At 45.2% G+C, this 21,217-nt stretch overlaps 1 protein-coding gene, 1 long non-coding RNA gene and 1 pseudogene across 4 annotated transcripts in view; 2 read left to right on the forward strand and 1 right to left on the reverse strand.

Moving 5' to 3' along the window:
• The window catches only part of LOC120473606 (calsequestrin-2), a 160,719-nt gene that overhangs the window by 15,393 nt on the left and 124,109 nt on the right, over positions 1-21,217 (forward strand). The gene's annotated exons all lie outside the window — the stretch shown is intronic.
• On the forward strand, positions 838-9,650 carry LOC148978538 (uncharacterized; annotated as a pseudogene). The gene is made up of 5 exons (XR_016168849.1): positions 838-2,377; positions 2,572-2,613; positions 2,695-2,799; positions 4,200-4,313; positions 7,998-9,650. The product of XR_016168849.1 is annotated as an uncharacterized LOC148978538 (transcript).
• On the reverse strand, positions 11,530-13,619 carry LOC148978539 (uncharacterized). Its single transcript, XR_016168847.1, has 6 exons — positions 13,355-13,619; positions 12,833-12,887; positions 12,679-12,730; positions 12,526-12,569; positions 12,338-12,398; positions 11,530-12,236 (listed from the first exon to the last, which is right to left on the reverse strand). It is a non-coding gene; the product is annotated as an uncharacterized LOC148978539 (long non-coding RNA).

Below are 21,217 nucleotides of genomic sequence, written 5' to 3' on the forward strand. Positions count from 1 at the left end.
CTGTCTTGCCGACGAGATGTCCTCATCATGTCGGCCCAGTAAAACACCCTGCATCTCGACAGCCGCATGAAGGGGACTGCCACTCGCTGAGTCCATCTTGGTCGGATTATTCTGTAACGTTTGGATGGAAAAAGGACCCAACAGCGAGGATGCGGTCAACTGATAGTCTTTAATGGATAGTAAGCAGACCAACAGTAATCATCAGAAGTTCAGGGGAATAATAGCAGAAAACAGTCACGGCCACACGGCACTAAATGAGAACAGAAATCCCCGCTTCTGGTGAGCCCCGAATGCAGCCACGGACGGCCACTCGCTAGGCAGAGAAACCCCGAACCTCCCGTGAATGAGGTGAGGTCAGCAGTAGGTTGGTGGCGAGGCAGAGGACCACAGCTTCCAGTGCAGCACTGAAGTCAGAGAGCAAAACCACACAGTAATATATGCAGGTAGGAATTACAGCTCACACCAGGACAGGACAGGACAGGACAAAGTAGAGTGAGATAATTCCGGCGTCAGTATTAAGCCACAACATAGAATAATCCGACAAGGATCTAGGGACAGAAAGCGCTAGAAGAAGGAGAAACAATCAGGGGAAGAATGGAAACAGCTGGTGCCGACCAGCACAGATAATAGGAAGAGTAGCATCAGCTGAAAGAGATCAGATCATGAGATCCTGAGGGCGTAATGCAAGAAAGAGAGAGAGAGAGTGAACAAACGGCCACAAGAGGGAGACAGAGAAAGAGAGAAGAACCAGGATCATGACAGTTTGTCCAGAAAATGTCAAGACACTTGTGGCGTAAACACCAAGATGAATCGGATGTTGCGAAAGCATTCAGTTTACCAAAAAACTCAAAGGAAAGAAAACTACAATTTGACTACATACGAAATAAGGGAAGCTTCGAGCACAACAGTCACAAAAAAAGGAAAACTAATCCCATGTAAACAACCGGTAAAAAAATCAGACGGACATAAATTTGCACATTGCATTCATTGCTATGGGTTTTTCTTAAGAAGAGCGATGTGGCGGCATTTCAAGGTCTGCAGCTTCAAACCCAAAAATGCTAAACCAGGTAAAAATAGAGTTCAGGCATTATGTGCTTTCGCTGAACCTTCTCCATCAGAATATACAGACGCGTAATGAAAGTTCTTGAGTGTAATGATTCAGGACGAGATTGAAGTTGCAATTAAAGGAGACAACTGCATCCTCAATTATGGGTTCAGGTTGTTCAAAAAGAATGAGAAGATAGTCAGTCAACACCAGTATATACGCCAAAAACTGCGAGAACTTGGCAGGCTTTTATTGGAAGCTAAAAAAATCACACGTGTGAGGACCATTCAAGAACTCATTAAACCTGAACAGTACTCACAGGTTGTCAGAGCTGCAAAGAACCTCTCTGGATTCAGTGAGCAAACTGGGATATACCAATGTCCCTCTCTTGCACGCAAGGTAGGACCCAGCCTGCATTCTAACCCTAACCCATGTTTATCAAGTCCGAAGTACTGAAAAAGAGAGATAGAGAAACCATTAAAGATGCCGAGGAGTTCGCACAGTTGTATTTAGAGAGTTGGAGGTTTGATATTGCAGGCCAGGCATTAACCCAGCTTAACCGGGCCAAATGGAATGCACCGCAACTTTTACCTCTTACACAAGATATCCAAAAGCTACATTGCTATCTAGAAGAAAAACAGCAGCAACATCTCAAAGATTTAAAAGAACATCGTTCATCCACAAATTGGAAGGAACTTGCAAAAGTAACGTTGACTCAAGTTATGCTTTTTAATCGGCGGAGAGCAGGTGAACTGTCCTGAATGCGCCTGTCTGCATACTTATCGAAGGACACATCAGAGGAACAGGGAGATGTAAATTTGGCCCTCACACCGCTTGAGCAGAAGCTCTGCAGGCATTTCGTGCGAATAGCAATTGTTGGAAAAAGAGGAAGGAAGGTTCCAGTTCTTCTAACCCCATTAATAAGAGAATCACTTGATGCTCTTACTGAGTGCAGAGAAGTATGTGGGGTGCTGAAGGACAATGAATATCTGTTTGCATTGCCACAATCTGCCCATTACCTCAGGGCTTGTGACTGCATGAGGCAATTTGTCAGTGAATGTGGTGACATAAAAAATCCTCAAGCGCTAAAATCAATTCAACTGAGGAAACATATTGCTACCCTGTCTACTGTTTTGAACCTCAAAACCACCGAGCTCGACCAGTTGGCAGACTTCCTTGGTCATAATATCGCTGTTCACAGGAAACACTACAGGCTCCCAGAAAGCACCCTCTAATTAGCCAAAGTAAGTAAAGTCCTCCTCGCAATGGAACAAGGACGCCTAGGAGATTACAAAGGAAAGAGCCTCGATGAAATACAAGTCGATGTGAATAGTAATTAACTTTATATTCTTGAAGGCACAATATATGACATTTAGTCTTCCGCATTCAGAAAACAACTATTTGCAATGTAAAGCATAGGGCAGTAATAGTGACGGGATGAGAGATAATACTACTGTTGTATTCTCTTGCAGATTGCCCATAGTTTCAGCTTTCCAATTTAAATTTTTTATCAATTATCATTTTAGAGACCATTAACATGGAGGGACCTTTAGCTGAGGATATTGAAGGTATGTGTATACGATGTTGCTAAATTGATTCTAAATGATCCGTTTTAGATATTTTGTGTATTGTATTCATGAGTTCTCCAGATGTCAGTATGCTAAGAGATGATGGGTCAGACGATGAGATCATATCATCCACGCAAGAATGTACCTCCACATCACAAAGTCAAAACCAGGGAGTGTCTTCAACCGGTGAGCTTGAACGCAATTCTTACCTTTCCTTTCGTGCATTTCACACAGCACTTGGCAAAAAATTGAACATCAACAACTCCATCTCCCTTCTTTGTCCTACCCACCTCTTTCTCCTGCAACTCTGTCAGGAGACCTGTCTGACTGATTGTGCAGCCCCTGCATCAAACACAACCCCAGTTTTAAAACTGAACACTGCTTCAGTACTGCCTGAAATTACAAGTAGCATTCATTTTGTGGTTAGCGTGAACCCACCTATTGCTTATAGGTTGCTCTAATCTCTCGGCACGGACTTCATACAGGGATAGCACAGCTACTCCAACACGTCCCTGTCATTACAGAACATCAGGAATGTGCTTGATAAGGTGATGCAGGACAATTCCCTGAGCACATTATCCAAGTCTGGTTCATGGCAGCAAACAGACTCCACGGTTGATCGCAGTGACTGCACTTGCACTGCAAAGGATTGCCGACCCTCTCCTCCGGAGCCACTGCAGCTCCCTCAACTTATGCAAAAACGGGTCTCTCAACTCTCCTCCTCATCACTGGCTCAAACGCACATGCCATCAGGTTAGATGACATCAAATAAACTCGTACAGCCTTGTCGTCTTGACATGTTACCTCCTCATCTGCGTACTCGTACTCAACTCGCTGTAACTGTGTACTCGTTCACAGTTGAGGAGGACAAATGTTTGAGTAGCCGTGCAATCCCTGCGTGAAGTCTGCGCCGTGAGATTGGAGCAACCTATAAACAGTAGGTGAGGGCACACTAACCTAAACATCAATGCTACTTGTGTCAGTAACTACAGTCGCTGTCTGTCTGATGAAATCAGCTCATCTTATATTGTCCAACATACAATCTTTACAGCGCACGGCTACTTCAGCACTAGTGGACTGCGTGGGAACGGTCTGTCGTCTGTACACTATATGAGGAAATATACTGATTGAGGGCCGCTATCCTTTAGATGTTTACCTGCTGCAACACACCTGATTCATTTTGCAGAGCTTGGCAACAAGCTGTTTGATCTATTTAATTTGAATCAGGTGTGTTGAAGCAGGGAAACATCTCAGACCTGCAGAATAGTGGCCCTTGAGGACTGGAGTTGCCCATCCCTGGGCTAACATGACAACTAATATTTTCACATCACTAGTCACTTGAGAAGAATTTAGGACGATAGGAGAAGGGATAAAATAAACTGTGTCTCTGTAAGGGACACAAATCCCATATACTGACTTCTTGTTAAGTGCCTCGAGATGACATCTGTTGTGAATCGGCGCTATATAAATAAACTGAATTGAAAATTGAATTGAATATACTAAATTATTTTATAAAATAACACAACCACTGTACTGACGGCTATTTCATGTTGTGTATACTACAATAAAGTTATTTCTTTGTCCAGATGTCAGTATGCCAAGAGAAGAGGGGACAGAAGATGAGGTCAGCATGTCATCCCTGCAAGAATGTCCCTCCACATCACAAGTCAAAAACCGGAGTGTGTCTGCAAAAAAGAGAGGTAAGCTTTGGGGCTTGCTCTCTCTTTTGGGCCAGAGTTGCTCATTTATTTTTTAAGGGCTTTTACTTTGCTTCCTTGACTCAACACTTGAAATATGTCTGTCCCTCCTTACTGTCCGGTGCCAGGGTTGGGGAAAGACTGGCATTATCACCTTTATATCAATAAGAAGTCTGTTATATTAATATATATATATATATATATATATATATATATATATATATAAACCTCCAATCACCTTAAATACCTCCTAACTGCTAGTGTTCCTTCATCCAAGTCTCATTAAGCCTCCACATGCAGCTGACTTTATTAAATGACCTTTTAAAAGTGCCTTATAAATAGAAAATATTATCATAATTATTGTTTTTATTATTATTATTTTGTGAAATGCAAGAAAGAATATAATTGCTCTGAGTCAGCGAGTGTGTGTTTATACTCGAGTGTTGGGTAAAAGCATCCTGTTGCAGTTTCTTTTCCAGAATTTTAATGTAATGCCATCAGAAGTACAATGAGCCACTGCAAATTACTCAGTTTAATAAATACAACACACAAAGAAAAAAGAATGCAATCAAAACAGTTAACTATAAATAAAGTTAAAAAGCAAAACTAAACGGGATGCGTCTGAGCGGGCACTCCTCCGTTGCTTTCTGCCTTTCGTTCACCCGTTGCAGCTCTTCCTTCAGCCAGTTGTCGGTCGTTCTCATGGTGGTTTTGGCAAAAGAGGGAGCACGGGGCTTGGAGAAGCTGGCAGCACAGGGGGGCTGGGGTTTTTCCACCGCTTCATGCACTCTTTTAGCAACGAGACCCAAACATCCGGAGACTCGTGATCACTCTGGCCAATCACAAGAGAGTACATCCACGTAGCTGCGTAGCACGTTAGGTCTGAAGAGGTGCCCATGAAGCTGCATAATTAAGGATTAATTTGCAGTGTTTTTGTTTTTACCAAACCAGTGTATAAAATGAATAATAATCTCAGTCATGTTATTATGAAGAGTTGTTTATTCCAACAAATAAGAACTTTATTTATTTACATTGTTAACAGTGCAACGTCTGCAGTGTTCTCTCGCTCTCCATTGAAATCTGTGTGCTCGGTGTGAAGTCCACCTTTACTTATAGTGGTAATCCCAAAAACGGTTCTTGTCCTCTGAAAAACAGAGGCGGACATCACACTTGCTGCTTTGGGTATTGGTGTACCCTTTACTGCAATGTCTGCAGTGCCCTCTCTTTGTCTTCAGGGGGAAATGTCCAGTTTGGTCCATGTGCACATCCATGGGCGGTGGTTTGCGTGACTTTTTAGAAGAGGGAGCCTTTGGACTTCCATCATCCATGTGTGGTCTCTTTCCACCATTCAGTGGCCTCCTGTCTCTGGGCTCTTGTTGGCTGAAGATGGCCGTCCTCTCTTTGGCGTTTTCAGTGTCCTGTCCACCAGATTAGAATCTAAAGAACAAATGTCTCAATTCATGTACATCTCAAATACCAGTCTGATTTATCACAAACAAGGTAAATAGCACAAATAGATCATTACCGCAATGAGAGAGGAAGCCAGCTGTGCTTGGAACTTTCTCATGTTCCAGTATCTCCTTCTTTGGCATCCTGAGAGCATAGGCTGTGCTGCTTGTAGAGGAGCCAGGCATTGACCACAGTAAGGGTGATTGTGTGCCAGAAGATGCACATGTACCACCACCAGGATTTCAGTGCATACTTGTTTTGCTGTAAATGAGTCCAACAAATCCACACCTCCCATGTATTTATTGTAGATGCCCACAATGGAAGCCTTTCTAACGTCAATGTAGGTTTTGGCGGCTTTGTCCCAGTCTTGAATCTCCTGAACAGGTCCTGGTCCAGTGAATGATGACACAAGTGTCACCGCCCTGTTGTCGTACCATTTGACAGCACAGATGTTGTTTCCCCTCTACTCTGTGGTCAAAGCTTCCTCTGCTCTTCTTCTTCAAGCTCTTCACATGTAAAGATTACTGTTAGGTAGATGCATTTGCTTGGCTGTTCACACATAATGTATTCCTTGCTCAAGGAGGTGAAGTAGTTGTCTGCCTAGATCTTGTTGTGTTGACCCTTTGGAAATGTGGAGCCAAGCTTCATTACAACACCACCTGACAATCCAAGTTTAGATTTGACTCGTACTTCATTGTTGCTCCCTTGGTAAACATCAAAGTCAAGCATCATGCTACAAATTCCAGCTTTCACCCATACTTTAAAGCCCCATGAGCGTAGATACCTTGCATATACTTGATTGCTTGATACATGACTTCCTGTTGAAGGGGATCATCATCTTGTCCATGGAATGTGCTCTTCTGGTACCACCTGCAGGCAGTTTTCTCTGAGTGAATCAAGCTGTGGTCTGAGTTTCCAGAGTTTGTCCCTCTTTTCAGTCTCTGGCACGGTTAAATTGTTTGCAAAATGTAATGTTCCATCCTCAGGTACATGCCCAATGCTGCCTATATTTCTTTTGTATTAGTGTTGCTGATCTTTCGTCATTTTGAAAGCTGTACTCATTCGTATCTGTTGCCAGAGCTTGAACCAAATCTTCACAAACTTTTGGATTACATTGTGCACATTGTACCGAGGATTTCTCCTTTGCTGGTGGCATTCTGAAATGAAAAAGATAAAATTGAAACAAATGTACATTTGTATATACAAATAGCACACATGCCTCATTATGACTTGTTCACACTTTGGACTGAAGCAACCTATTCACACATCTCACCGGTCACATTATACCTAATGGCTCACCTATAATAGACTGTGATTGGACGGTGAATGCATTCCTGTAAGGATTACAGTTTACAACAAAATCTAACAGTGATGAACATTTACACCTGTGCCAGAACAAAGCACCGGGAGCATCCCGCACAACTTGGAGGATTGGCCAGGTGTCTCTTACAAAAGAGATCTTGGATCTCAATGGGCCAGACCTGGTTAAATAAAGGTTATTGGCCTAATGATCATAAGCACTTTGACTATAAATTGATGAGAACATTTTGTTTATCAGTAGACTAAGAAAGGGCAGATTTGCACAAACAGAATTTCTTTGTTAGAAAGTCCTGCAGAATGTGATAGCAAATTCTAATGTTTAGATATGGCAATATCTTTCAACTTTAGTCTCTAATACAGTATAGAATATTTAATCTGATATAAAGCTAAAGAGTATAATGTTTAAATCATGTATAATTTCAGGGCAATTACGACTGCCACTCTCATCCAACATTGTAATTGCTTATAAATTATTGTAAAATTATTTATAAAACAAGCTCTAAACAAAATGTAGGGCTTATTTTCGACATTTACTGTAAATGTCCTTGTTCTAGACACTGTAATAGACACAGAAAAACATATTCCAAGCATTTTACTTACTTGAAGATGAATCCAGTCCAGTAAATCAAAGGCATGTTGCTTGATCAGAAAGTTGTTGGATGTGTCACTTCTTGACTTAAGGGTGGGCTCTGTATACAAATCCTGGATCCAATTACATGGTGGGAATAAAATGTAGGACCCACAGATCATATTGATGTGGTTGTATAAACAAACAAACAATTAAAAAAAGACAAAAGGGGTTTTGGGGAATAACCACAATTGATGTAATTCTGAAACAGTGGGTCTTACAGGGTTAAGTAAGATAAAAATTTCTTTATAAAAGAAAACCTACAATGTTTTGTGTTTTTGCCTACGTAGGAAAACAAACGGCCGTCAAAAGAAGCTGGACCCCAGACGAGTGTGCTGCCATGGACACGCATTTGAGGAGATTTATTGCAATGAATCAAGTTCCTGGGAAAGAAGAATGTCAGCGCTGCATTACTGCAGAACCTCAAGCTCTCAGAAATAGAGACTGGAAAGCAGTTAAATATTATGTTAAAAATCGCATTACAGCCCTGAGAAGAAAAGTCTAGTGTGAAAAGCACTGGAACTGAGGTAAAACCAAAAGATTTGAGGTAGGATCTTAATTTTCGTCTTTGGTTGTGTTCTGTTGTAACCTTGTTGTAGGGGTTTGCTCAGGTTTTATGGGTGTCCAGTGGCCTACAATTTTTTTTTTACACATTTCACAGTTCTTCACAGCACTTATTTAATTTTATTTTTAATTTGATGGATGTAGGATGGATGTTGGATGGATATTGAATAGATTTTTGATAGATGGATGGATGGATGTTGGATGGATTTTCGAGAGATGGGTGGATGTAGGATAGATGATGGATGGATAGGTGATGGCTGGATGGATGTAGGGTAGATGATGGCTGGATGGATGTTGGATGGATGTAGAGTAGATGATGGTTGGTTGGATGGATGTTGGATGGATGTAGGATAGATGATGGCTGGATGAATGTTGGATGGATGTAGGGTAGATAATGGCTGAATGGATGTTGGATGGATGTAGAGTAGATGATGGTTGGATGGATGTTGGATGGATGTAGGATAGATGATGGCTGGATAGATGTTGGATGGATGTAGGGTGGATGTTAGATGGATGGATGAATTTTTGGGGCTTGAATCAAGAATCAATGAATCAAGTTCCTGGGAAAGAAGAATGTCAGCGCTGCATTACTGCAGAAAAGTCTAGTGTGAAAAGCACTGGAACTAAGGTAATGAATGTTGGATGGATGTAGAGTAGATGTTGGATGGATGAATGTTGGATGGATGTAGAGTAGATGATGGCTGGATGAATTTTGGATGGATGTAGGATAGATGTTGGATGGATGGATGTAGGGTAGATGATGGCTGTATGGATGTTGGATGGATGTAGGATATACAGTATGTTGGATGGATGAATGTTGGATGGATGTAGGGTAGATGTTGGATGGATGTAGGGTGGATGTTGGATGGATAGATGCATTTTTGGGGCTTGAATCAAGAATCAATGAATCAAGTTCCTGGTAAAGAAGAATGTGAACACTGCATTACTGCAGAACCTCAAGCTCTCAGAAATGGTTGGATATTATAGTAGGATAGTAGGATAGGATGTAGGATAGATGTTGGATGGATGAATGAAGGGTAGATGTTGGATGGATGGATGTAGGGTAGATGTTGGATGGATGGATGTAGGGTAGATGTTGGATATATGGATAGATGTTGGATGGATATTGATATATTCTTGTTTATTTTAATGTTTTTTAAATTTATTTTAGGGTACACTGAACACTGAAAGTGTATTGGGAATATGTTAAATATTTCATATTTCAAGGATTTTTCATTTCTTTAAATATCTCTGTATCATGATTTCAGAATTTGTTAACTTTCTAAAATTTAATTTGTTTGTTTAAAAACTAAAAATTGTTTTAATCATTTCATAAAAAGTTTGACTGACAACTCTGTGGCATAAACTGTCATTAAAATAAAATTGGGCATTTCAGTTGTCATAAAACGTCTCGGGTTATGACTATAACCCTTGTTCCCTGAGAAGGGAACGAGACACTGCGTCGATAAAATCGACTCTTTGGGGACGCTCCCTAAGCGTGCGCCTCTGAAGTATGAATGAAACTAATCCAATCCTGATTGGTGTTGCGTCGTGACGTAACATGTGACGGCATACCCGGAAGTATAAAAGTGACGCTGTCACAACACACACTAGCCTCGCGATGAAGCAAGACGCTCAAGGGTCTGAAAAGGGGGCGTGGCAACACGACGCAGTGTCTCGTTCCCTTCTCAGGGAACAAGGGTTATAGTCATAACCCGAGACGTTCCCTATCGAGGGAACTCAACACTGCGTCGATAAAATCGACTCTTTGGGGAACGAGTACCCACTAGGCCACGCACCGAACAGACCCGCCCCAGAGTGAAACTGATTAGGCACTCAGCAAGGGCCGAGTACGTGTGCACCGGGCGTACTGGGAAGGCTGAGACTGTAAAACCTGATGAAAGTATGCGGGGTAGCCCAGCCGGCTGCCTCACAAATCTCCTGCAGAGGTACTCCCGACAGAAGGGCCCTAGAGGAAGCCATGCCTCTAGTCGAGTGAGCCCTTAAGGCCAAAGGTGAAGGAACCCCACGCACCTTGTAAGCCTCAGTAATAGCCTGGACAATCCAGTTACTTATAGTTTGTTTGGTCGCCGGGAGCCCCCTCTTAGGTGACCCAAAGCATACTAACAACTGGTCAGATCTTCTCCAAGAAGCAGACTTTTCCAAGTATACACTCAAAGCTCTGACGGGGCAGAGCAAGTGAAGCCTCTCTTCTCCCGCCGACACATGAGGTGGAGGATGGAATGCCTGAAGGACTACAGAGCGAGCCGTACTCGAAGGAACTTTAGGCACGTAGCCCGGACTCGGGTGCAAAAAGGCCTTTACTTTGCCAGGGGCAAACTCCAAGCAAGCTGGCGTTACCGCCAGGGCCTGGAGATCTCCCACCCTCTTAAGAGAGGTAATCGCTAAGAGAAAGACCATTTTCCACTGCATGAAAAGTGGGGTTTTCGTCCCCGTAAACTGCCGGAAATCTCCCTAATTTTCGGCAGTTAACGACAATTTACAGACTGTGAACGTCGCGTTCGTCTGTGACACATATTGACGGAAACGAACCATGACGTATACATGGAGCGCTCGCGGAGGTGTGAATGGCCCTAATTAGCATATGAATAGCAGCACTGCGCGCGCCTTGCCAGAGAATGGCTTGAATTTCCTCACTCAGTATTGGTTGAAATTCACTACATTTAAACAAGAAAATCACTCGTGATTGGTTGGCAGATCTGTTACTATTGGTCAGCCGACATAAAATTATAATAATAATATATATGTATATATGATATGCTATTATGTTGTATATTCATGTCATTGTTATCCTATGGACTAAATTATTAATACCATCAAGGACATGAATTTATTGAGGAAAGGAACATTTGCCACATACTGTTTATTCAAAGAAATAGCTTTATTAGAACAAACACACAACTATGTACAAAGCATAGGAGAACATTTTCAAAGCACAGAAAACATGTCCTCCACCCTCTGGAAACATGGGACAACATACATACAGCACTACAGTTATACAAATAAATCAATAATATATTGCATCTTTATTCAAAAATAAATTGCCCTGAATGGCATCAGAATTGGGCAACAGATATATCAAACACAGAAGGCAGAATTATGAACGAATAATAAGGATGTAATTTAAAGGGATTGTTCACTTTGAAATTAATTTTTGATATGTTTTAGCTTACCTCAAGGGCATCCAAGATGCAGGGGTCTTTGTTTCCACAGTATTTTCAATTTTGATATTTTTAGGTCAAACCGTTGTTGTCTGTCAGTCATATAATGCAGGTCTATGGTCACCACCTCAAAGAGCATGCACAAAGAAGACCAAATTAAACATGATTTAATGACTCATAAATTAAGTACACATTGATGGACTAAGACACGAAATGAGCGTTTTGTGAGAGAAAACAAACAGTATTTATATTGTTATTGTATAAATGTGTATATATATACATATTTAGATATACACAAAAATGCAATATATCTTAATATGTTTAGATCTTCACAGTAAAACTTCTGAAATCTGTGTAAACAATGAGTGACGTACCAGTGCAAGATCGCTTCTGGCACTTTCCGCCGCATGTGCAGATCATATATATACACACAAACACACACACTGTTCATTTTCTCACACAAACCGCTCGTCTCGTATCTTAAGCCATCAATGTGTACTTACAGTTATGATTCATTAAATCATGTTTAATTTGTACTTCTCTGTGCATGCTCTTTTAAGAGATCCCCATAGACTTCCATTATATGACTGATGCCCTTGATGTAAGCCAAAACATTTCAAAAAAATAATTTCAAGTAAACTATCCCTTTAAAACTCTTAATTCAAGTCCTGTAGGCTTGGCTCATCAGGGCGAAGTGGATCCAAGTCTTTGCGACGCGTGCTTGAGGTTCACCTTGATGTACATACACCTCAGTGGCTGTGGAACCGAATTTCATGACCCTTTCTGCAAAGTTGAAAAAGACAATGATTTAGATGTATGCAAAGGCAATCTGCCCCAAGTCCCCACATTTGTAAGCAAAAATATGTTTCTTCTGCATTCACTACCTGGTTTCCTTCAGGCGATGGCGGATGTCGACCAGTAGTTTCAGGACCTTTTTCTGGAACACTGAAGTAAACAAACACATTTGGTGATGTTTACAATACTCTAATTAGAATAACAAAGTTTGCTAGCTCACAAGAGAGAAGGTGTCTATTAAAAGTGTCTTCTCCACTGCCAATAGATCAATACTTACCACCAGGTTTCAGTCACTGCATCTCCCAGTCTCAGTCACTGCATCTATACCACAAACAAATGTGTTATAAAGTTATTATCAAATGATGAAACTGAACAGGTTTATAAGATATTTAAAAACTTGGTCAAACATTTATAACTGAATATAACATGCCATGTTCCAGTTCTCTTTGGCGTTTTCACCACTGTCTCACGCTCAAAGTCATCTATAAACACAAACGTTAATACAAATTAGTTTAGTTTTACTTTTTATTTGACTGGGGCCTGTTCAAAAGAAAAGAGGATAAGATCACAACACGTAACGTTACCTTGTTTAGGTGTTTTTTCTCCTATCAGCGAAGGACACCTCACTCCTAACAGTCCCTGAGAGACAAAACAAATCACAAACACCTGAAGATTTCACTCCATCATACAAAGTGATGCAATTTTACAAACAAGGATAGCCTACACTAGAGCATACAAGCACATTACGCGCTTTATGTTTCATGACCCTGGCACTTATTATTTTTTCATAATTTCTGACGATATTCACAGTAAACGCATTGGGAAAAGCCAATTGAACACTCAGTACGAGTTAGTACAGTACAGTTACTACTGTACTGTAGTACTAACGTACAGTTTAGTGTCCCAAATTGTTCAAATTGAAACGAAACTAAAAAAGAATTAAGAGCAGCAAGCTAACGCAAAAAAAAAAAAAACTGTTCCGTTAGGTTAACACCCTTGAACATTCGCGGCAGTAATCACAGCAGATTTGTGAAGTTTAAGACAATAACGCTAAACTACCAAACACTATAAGTACACATAGAATTCACTAAGTTGGACGAACTTACCTTCAATTTAGAGGAAAAGATGGGTTCACCAGCGATCATGACGGCGAAGCAGGCTGAATATCTGTGCCGTTATTTCTGCTTGAATAACACGCCACATGCCTGGCACGTTGCCTCAGCCAATCAGAGTGGCTGACGTTACAGGTTGGATTATGATGATATGCTGCCTCAGCCAATCAGAGTTACGTTCACTGGTTTTTGACTCAGGTTGAAAGGCTGTCGACTTTTCTGCTGCTGTTCATTTTAAATTAGGAATAAGGTGGATATACCCAAATAGGCTACCATGAAATGTAAAAATACATATATGCATAAATAAACAACTTTATTAGGCTACTTAAAATAAATAAACCAGTAAAATTTTTTGTAAAAAACAAAAACAAAAAACATCTGTTTATAACTGTGAATTAACATCCAAAGATGTTATCATATATTTTGAAAACTACTTCTGTAAATGTTATGATGAATCTTGTAATTGTATTAGGAAAATTTCATATTCATAAGAGTAAAATGAATAATTCTAAACCTTGTTTGAAGTTTTTTTTTTTTTTGGTCTGATTTTCAGTTTTCAGTATATTGAGTCTCTCAAATGTATCTATAAAAATGTAGTGATACAATTGTATTTGCTAAAGAATATTGAAGCTAATTGAAAAGTGAATTTATGTGTATGCTATTTTCTTTCTTTAAATAGTACAAATTACTGGTTTCTAACTTTCTCTTAAATCATAATATTATACACAATAGAGATAGTCCCTTTCCTGTTTTTATTTCATTTGTTCAATTCTGTCCTATTTTTATTTGTTTCTTATTTATTGTGAAATTATTATTTGTTGATTGATATCTTTTTGGATGTCATGTTGCAATGTTAAAAAAAAACACACAAAAAAAAAAAAAAAAACACGGTAATTAGGTTATACTGAGCCTGATCTATTTCTACCAGAGATTGTCTTAGAATGAAGTTCCTTTCAGAAAAATGTTACCTGGGGTGAAACTCCCCTACCCTTATTTGCATGTGTATAGCTCACAGCATTTTCATTTACATGTCAAAGCCTCCTCTAGATTTAGGAGAAGGGGGGACAATGGGGGGACAACTGCCAAGCAAGGCCCACGTCAATTTCCGGCAATTCACGGCAGTTTTGAGTGTTACCTGTAAATTGCCGTGTGCAGTCGTAAACCTGAACTTCCACGACAATCTACAGTGCCGCTTACTGACGAAAATCCCACTTTTCATGCAGTGTTCAGCGTTAAGTCCTTAGGCGAAGCCGACTCTAAAGGTTCGAAGGGAGCGAGGGACAACCCTTCCAGAACTATTGCCAGATCCCAGGCAGGCACCCTGGACCTGATCGCCGGCCTCATCCTCCAAGCACCACGGAGAAACCTAATGACCAATTGGTGCCTCCCCAGAGGTCCACCATCTACTGGCGCGTGGAAAGCCGAAACGGCAGCCACGTACACCTTAAGAGTGGACGGGGAGAGACCCGCAGAGAAACGATCCTGAAGGAATTCCAGAACTGAAGCCACTGGGCAGTTTACTGGATCCAACCTTCGTTCTCCACACCAAGTGTGAAAAACCTTCCACTTGAGGCCATATAATCTCCTGGTAGATGGGGCCCTAGAGCTAAGTATGGTTTCAACCACCTCAGCTGATAAGCCAGCATTTAGGTACTGAACCCCCTCAGAGGCCAGACCCACAGCTTCCACAACTCTGGGCGAGGGTGGAAGATTGTGCCCTCCGCCTGAGACAATAGATCCCTCCTCAGAGGAATCGGCCATGGCGGAGCTATGAGGAGTGATATTATATCCGAGAACCATACTCGTGTCGGCCATCTCGGGGCAACCAGAAGTAGACTGATGCCCTCTTGACGGACCCTCTCCAGGACCCCTGGGAGCAGAGCGATCGGGGGGAAAGCATACAGGCGAAGCCTCGGCCAAGCCTGTACCATGGCATCCAACCCCAGCGGGGCTGGATGTGAGAGGGAGAACCAAAGTGGACAGTGCGACGTCTCTCGAGACGCAAACAGATCCACTTCCATCGGTCCGAACCTTTCCCATATCGACTTCACCACATCCGGATGAAGTCTCCATTCCCCGGGCCTCAGCCCCTGCCTCGACAGGATGTCTGCTCCCCGATTCTGAACCCCTGGGATATACATTGCCCTTATTGACAATATCTTTTCCTGGGACCAAAGGATTCCATGACCGCGCCCCAGCCCGTAAGGGAGGCGTCTGTCGAAACGGTTTCCCGGCGACATGACACCCCCAACACTGGCCCTTGGGATAGGAACCAAGGCTTCTTCCATATTTGCAGAGACTGAAGGCACTTGCGCGTTACTCTGATCATACGGAACGGATTCCCTTTGGGTGAGAACCCCTTGGTCTTCAACCACCACTGGAGGGGCCTCATGTGAAGGAGGCCCAGAGGAATAATGTTGGATGCCGCTGCCATGAGGCCCAGCATCCTTTGAAAGTGTTTCACAGTGACGGCCTGACCTAGCCTCACCCTGGACACCATCGCCAGAATTGACTCGATACGTGCGGGAGACATATGTGCCTGCATTGTAATCGAGTCCCACACGACTCCCAAAAAGGTCGTGCCCTGGGACGGTTCTAGCACACTCTTCTTCAAATTGAGTCTTAACCCCAATTTTTGAATATGGCCAAGAACGACATCTCGATGCCGAACTGCCATCTCCCGAGACTGGGCCAAAATAAGCCAGTCGTCGAGATAATTCAATACGCGAATCCCCTGAAGTCTCAGTGGAGCAAGGGCCACGTCCATACACTTGGTAAATGTGCGGGGAGAGAGTGCTAGGCCGAACGGAAGAACCCGATATTGGTATGCTTCGCCCCCGAAAGCGAACCTCAGGTACCTCCTGTGACAAGGAAGGATGGAGATGTGAAAATAGGCGTCTTTCAGATCTATCGTGACAAACCAGTCCTCGGATCTGATTTGACTCACGATTGTTGGAATGGTCAACATTCTGAATTTGAACTTTCTCAGAGACCGGTTCAACACTCTGAGATCCAAAATTGGCCTTAACCCCCCATCCTTCTTTGGAACTATAAAGTACCGGCTGTAAAACCCGGACTCCCTGTCTACCGGAAGAACACGTTCTATGGCTCCTTTCGACAGCAGAGTCTGTACTTCTTGTTCCAGCACCTGAGCCTGCTCTGGGACCACCGCAGTGAGCACCACCCCAGAGAACTTGGGGGGGCGGTGCGCGAACTGCAGTCTGTACCCAACTCGTATTATCTGCAGGACCCATGGAGATATGTTGGGAAGATGATACCATCCCTCTACAAAATCTGCTAAGGGTACCAGCCTCTCGAGGCTGGCCTCTGGTGTCTTTTCGCTGGAAATTGATGCGGCCCGAAGCGCTGTTAACGGCGGACCTGCATCTTTTCCTAGAGGGCCCCGTTGTGAGAACAACCTCGGTTCTCTCACTGCGGAGGGGGCAGCCCTCTGAAGTCCTGCCTTGGCTAGGACCTCTTTTCCGAAGTCCTCTTAGCCTGAATGACGTCCCTCAGGTCGCCCCTCTGGCTGGAGGACTTCGGTTTTTGGGAGCGTTTCCTCTGTTGCCAAGACCCCGGAGGGGGGGCTCTAGAGGAAACGCTCTCCTTCTGCTCTGCCCTGTGGGAGGAGCTGGCTGATGGCTGGGGCTGATTGCTTTGCCCCCCCCTACTAGATTTGGCCTTCGCTTTCCGGGGGAGGTACTGCTGGAACGCCGCAGATTGTTTTCTCGACTCCTGAAACCTGTCGACAACCGAATTAACGGCGTCGCCGAACAGGCCAGAAGCCGAAAGCGGCGCATCCAGCAGGAAGGACCTATCCTTTTCTTTAATACCGGATAAGTTCAGCCACAGATGCCTCTCCGTGGCCACCATGGCCGCCATAGAGCGGCCAATAGCGCTGGCCGCTTCCCTAGTGGCCCGGAGAGACAAATCTGCGGCCTTCCTCAACTCCGCGACATCTTCAGGAGTAGGCCCCTCCCCCTCATCCAAATCTTTCAGGAGGTCGGCCTGGTATGCCTGCAAAATCGCCATTGAGTGCAGACACGAACCAGCCCGACCCGCCGCCATGTAAGCCCTGCCCACCAATGCAGATGTCTCTCTGCAGGGCTTACTAGGCAACACCGGGGTCTTTAGGGAAGACGCCGATTCGGGAGAGAGATAGCTCGCTAAAGCCTCCTCCACCTTCGGCATCTTCCCATATCCCATATCTCGAGCCCCCATAACATTGCTGTAATCTATTACATTGGGACTCGAAATACGGGACGAATGCGGTCTTTCCCACGTTCTCGAGATCTCTTTATGGAGATCAGGGAAAAACGGCAGACCCCGGCGGTGAGGCTGTGACCTGCGCTGCAGGTAACGCTCGTCCATTTTACTGGTGACTTGCGTTTCCTGCTCATGTTGTGGCCAGCTGATGTTTAGTCTGGCCACAGCGCGTGTTACAACCTCCACCAGCTCCTCATAACCCAGGCCGCGTGATGGCGTGCTGAGATCACGGTCGTCCGCATCGATGCTGAGCACGTCCCCTTCCTCAGAAGTAGACAGCTCAAGCACCGGGACCTGATCGCGGGTAGGAGAAACCGCAGCGCGGGCTCCCACCCACTCTCAGAGGCTGCGGGATCAGCCGATGGCGAGCGAGAAAATGCCTCAGCATTCTCACTCTCCTCCGCCAGATCCCGCTGCGAACCCCAGGATCTCAGTCGCCGCATCGCCTCGACATATGCGGGACCGGAACCCTGGGGAACGCGAGCCTGACCGTGCTCGTCAAAGCACGCCAGCCGGGAGCGCAGCACTCTAATAGGCAAAGCCTCACACATTTCACAAGCAGCCCCCTCGAGAGCTGCCCGTGCGTGCTGCACTCCCAAACAATACACACAGAGAGAGTGTGCGTCCCCACCCGTGATGTAACGAGGACAGGGATGCACACACCTCTTGAATTGTTCACTGGCCATACTTTCTTTCAATAATAAGACAAACAACACCAAATAAGACAGACAGTTTCAACATAAAGCGCTTGCTGAAGAGCGAAAGCTAGTGTGTGTTGTGACAGCGTCACTTTTATACTTCCGGGTATGCCGTCACATGTTACGTCACGACGCAACACCAATCAGGATTGGATTAGTTTCATTCATACTTCAGAGGCGCACGCTTAGGGAGCGTCCCCAAAGAGTCGATTTTATCGACGCAGTGTTGAGTTCCCTCGATAGGGAACTGTCTTTGAAGTCATATGTCTCGTAATCTGTAAAGGCAGATGGAAAGTTTTACATATATACATAATTACTCATTACAAAACTAACTATTTTAGTCCAAAATAAGGAAACTGGGAGTAATAATAAAGGTTGGTGTCAGCAGCTGCAGATAGTGACCTTGGGCCCCATTAACATATAAAAACTTGGTATGTATGTGTGTATGTGGGCAGACCCCACAAGTCGGCAATCCTAGAAACGGTGCCCACAAGGGGCCAAATTCCTTGTTTGACAAAACTTTAGAAATTTGTCAAATTGAAGTGATATTAATGATTCAGATTTTTTTTTAGATGTAATGTTATTTTTTACAACAGTGTAGGACCACTGCAAAGGGTGGATCCCACAACGCATAAAAAAACTTGTGGGCCCCATGAAGGGGCCTGCGTCAGAATGTGTGTGTGTGTGTGTGTGTGTGTCAGTTCAGTGGAGACATTTCATATGTTTGATTAGTGTTAATCTTACTTCTGTCAGGGTGTGGTGCTGGTAGAGGAACCAGAGGAGTCCAGAGTAACAATAAAGATCACTTTTAATGTATAAAACAGGCAGGAAGATAGGAACACGGGCGCCACACAGGCTAACAACAAACAACGACCGACAAAGACTGAATCAAACAGAGGGAACTAAATACAAGGAGGAATCAAACATAACGAGGTGGAAAACAGGTGTAACAGATGAACAGGACGCTGAACGGGAGGCTGATGAGGGAGTGAGTTCAGGTGTGCAGACGAGAGGATCATGGAAAGTGTAGTGCAGGAGGTGTAGTGTAGACAGGACGGTGCAGACGCAGACTGTGACAGAACTCCCCCCTCTCGGAAGGCATGGCCTCACGCCGCAGAACAGAGGAAGGAGGGGGGACGATCTGAGGGCTGAGCGGGGCGTGGCCAGGGCGGAGCAGGTTGAGGGCGTGGCCAGGGCGGAGCAGGTTGAGGGCGTGGCCAGGGCGGAGCAGGTTGAGGGCGTGGCCAGGGCGGAGCAGGCTGAGGGCGAGATCAGGGCGGAGCAGGCTGAGGGCGAGACCAGGGCGGAGCAGGCTGAGGGCGAGACCAGGGTGGAGCAGGCTGAGGGCGAGACCAGGGCGGAGCAGGCTGAGGGCAAGACCAGGGCGGAGCAAGTGGAGGGAGGACCCCTAGTGGAGCCGATGGAGACAGGGCTGATGACACCAGGGGGCCGACTGACAGGGGCGGAGCAAGTGGGAGAGGAGACCAGGGTGCAGCTGAGGGACCAACGAGACATGGTGCTGACGAGGGACCAAGGGACCATGGTGAGAACACAGGCTCAGGTGACCAAGGTGACGACAGGGGCACAGAGGGACACGGTGAGGACAGAGGGAGTGAGGGCTGACGGGTGACTGGAGGGAGTGAGGAGTCCAACTGAACCGGGGGGGTGACATGACGGGGCGGAGCCAGAGGAAGGAAGTCCATAGGTGAAGGGAGGATGATGAGGGAGCGAAGGGAATCCGGAGGGACGAGGGAGCCTGGCTGAGCTGGTGGACTGGGGGGCCATGGAGGAGCTGAGGGAGGTAAAAGCCACGGGGGAGCCGATGGGACCGGGGGCTGAGGAAGTGTCCATGTGGAGGAGGTGGGAAGCGAAAACAGGGATCCACCAACCGAGCTGGGTCTGGAGGGCTAGAAAACAGGAGGGCTGAAGGGTGAATAGTGGGAGGAGGCGGGAGAGGGAGGCTGGGAGGGATCCTGGTCTCTGGCTCAGGCTGTACGGTCTCTGGCTCAGGCTGTACGGTCTCTGGCTCAGGCTGTACGGTCTCGGGCTCAGGCTGGACGGTCTCGGGCTCTGGCTGGACGCTCTCGGGTTCTGGCGGGACGCTCTCGTGCTCTGGCGGGACGCTCTCGTGCTCTGGCGGGACGCTCTCGGGCTCTGGCGGGACGCACTCTGGCGAAGGCTGGACGCTCTCTGGCGAAGGCTGGACGGAACCAGCAGTGAGGATAGCTCGGGCTCGGCGGGGCTGGACGGAACCAGCGATGAAGGGAGCTCGGGCTCGGCTGGGCTGGACTGAACCAGGGATGAGGAGAGCTCGGGCTCGGAGGGGCTGGACGGAACCAGCGGAGAGGAGGGCTTAGGCTGGACGGTCTCTGGCTGGACGGGGCTGGGCGGAAACGATGAGGAGAGCTCGGGCGTTGGAGTGGGGCTGGTGCCGTCATCGATGGTGAAAGGTGATCCACAGGACACCAGCACCCACTCAACATACGCAGAAAAGCTCCCCTGGGGACCCCTCCCGGACAACTGCTCTCTGGTGGCGGTGTTGAGGCCGGCATACAGAAAGCTGCAGAGGCAGTCGTCCGGGAAGGTTGTGGCGGAAGCGAGGTTAAGGAAATCCGCCAGATGATCCTCCAGAGACCGGTCTGTTTTCTCTAGACAGAGCAATTGGACCCCTACGAAAGGGTCCATCCTTTTGGGGGGGGGTCGGTCGTTCAGTCAGGGTGTGGTGCTGGTAGAGGAACCGGAGGAGTCCAGAGTAACAATAAAGATCACTTTTAATATATAAAACAGGCAGCGTGTAACAACAAACAATGACCGACAAAGACTGAATCAAACAGAGGGAACTAAATACAAGGAGGAATCAAACATAACGAGGTGGAAAACAGGTGTAACAGAT

This window comes from Pimephales promelas, chromosome 6, assembly GCF_988280905.1.
Source record: "Pimephales promelas chromosome 6, fPimPro1.hap1.1, whole genome shotgun sequence".
In the NCBI taxonomy this organism is placed as follows: Eukaryota; Metazoa; Chordata; class Actinopteri; order Cypriniformes; family Leuciscidae; genus Pimephales; species Pimephales promelas.